Genomic DNA, 1901 nt, shown 5'->3' on the forward strand with positions numbered 1-1901 from the left:
TCCAGAAGAGGTGAATCCATAGAGACAGAAAACAGATCCGTGGTTACCAGGCCTGGGGGAGAGGGAAATGGAGAGTGACTGCTACTGGGTACAGCGTTTCTTTGGGATGATGAAAATGTTCTGGAATTAGGAAGTGGTGACAGTTGCATAGCTCTATGACTCTACTAAAACCCACTGAATTGTACACTGTAAAAGGACAATTTTATAGTATGTGAATTATATCTCGATACGGCAGTTACAAAATATCTACAGTCCACCTTGATTTGCTTTACGTAACCTATAACCAAAGAGACCCACTTAGAGAAAGCCAGGAAGATGGGTATTGAAAGGAATGGTATAAGCGGAAAAAGACATTCCCAGTCCAATGCCTTAATGATGTACTTTCTAAATTATAAAAGTAGAATATGTTAATCAAAAGTTATAAATAATATAGAAATATAACTTAAAAGTCTCCTAATTCTCACTCCTCAGAGCAAACCATTGTTAAAATATCGTGAGCCTCTGTATGTATTAGGGGTTTTTTTTCCCTTTGACAAACTGTTTCATTGAATTTTGCATCAGTATAGGATGTCTCTTACTGTATTCTAGAACCCCAGGATTCAAGGAGGTGTTAAAGTGGCAATGGTGAATTTGGGGGTCTAGTCTCCCAAAAGTACCTGCCGCTCTACCCCCGATTCTGCAATGGCTGCCAAGCAGATCACCCCTCCCCTGGAGCCGTCCAGCTCCATGGCCAAAGCAAGAGCATCGGCAGTGAACCGCAGACACTCTTCCTTAGTTATGCCTTCCCAGTAGGTAGCATTGACATAGCCATAAGATATAGGAGCTCCTGGAGCCTCCAGTGACAAAGGACTGCCTTACCATCATACCCGCCATGGGCACTGAGTACACCTGCCCTCTTTCTTGGGGGTCCCAACCCACAGTGAAGATTCCTGTCATCAGGTCTTTCCTCGTATCGGTAACACATCTCCTTAAAGAGGCTGGCTGCTGTGTGTACCAGTGGAGGCTCATTCAGTCCAATGCTGTGGAAACCAAGCTGGTAGGTAACAGCATCAGCCACCGCCTAGGTATCAGCTGCGGAGCCTGAGTGGCAGCAGAAAATACAATCATGAATAGGGGCCAACTTGTCAGTCACTCGAATAGCAATATAGGACCCAGTAGTTGTTCGGGAGTCGGCCCCCAGAACCACGCCCCCATCAAATTGCACGGCCATGATAGTGGTCCCTGTGGAGACTTCACTGTTTTCCCAGTCAGGCGTAATGGCCTCTCGCTGCCAGGCTGGTACTGGCTCCACTCCTCTCTATTAGAGGTTTTGATTTCAAGCAAAAGCACCAGCCTGGGGAATGTGAACAGCAACGGAACTCATTGGAAGGGTACTAGTTTGTTCAATTTTGATATCCTAGAGCTCCAAGGTCAGAAGCTGATCTGCTGCCTCACAAAGACCCCGCTCTTGGAAGAGGCAGTTCTAATTACTTCGCCTCTATCACTGAGGCACCGTACCCCAGAGTCAGAGCTCCCCGGGGCAGACAAACTCTCCTCTGTAGTGTCCACTCTAGAACCTGATTGGTAATTGGACAAGCTTGGTTGTCCAACACCAATCACTGTGGCTGAGAAAAGTCCATGCTCTGATTAACCAGGCCTGAGTCCCATGTTCCAGCCCTGGGGGTGATGGGAAGAATACAGTCTTACCAAACCACAAGGACAGAATGTGGGAAGGAACAGTTCTCCAAAGGGCATCTGGGTACTATTTCCAGAAGAAGACAGAACGAATGTGTCTGGACAAGGAGAAGTGATTAATGTCCACTGTAGTACCTGTCTAGATAGATGATAGGTAGATGATGATGACAGATAGATAGATAAATGATAGATAGATAGATAGATAGATAGATAGATAGATAGATAGA

The 1901-nt window shown here is 45.8% G+C and overlaps 1 pseudogene; it reads right to left on the reverse strand.

Annotated features, from left to right (window-relative positions):
• Positions 1-599: 599 nt before the first annotated feature.
• LOC105311318 lies at positions 600-1291 on the reverse strand (annotated as a pseudogene).
• Positions 1292-1901: the final 610 nt, after the last annotated feature.

This window comes from Pteropus vampyrus, unplaced genomic scaffold, assembly GCF_000151845.1.
Source record: "Pteropus vampyrus isolate Shadow unplaced genomic scaffold, Pvam_2.0 Scaffold16, whole genome shotgun sequence".
NCBI lineage: Eukaryota > Metazoa > Chordata > Mammalia > Chiroptera > Pteropodidae > Pteropus > Pteropus vampyrus.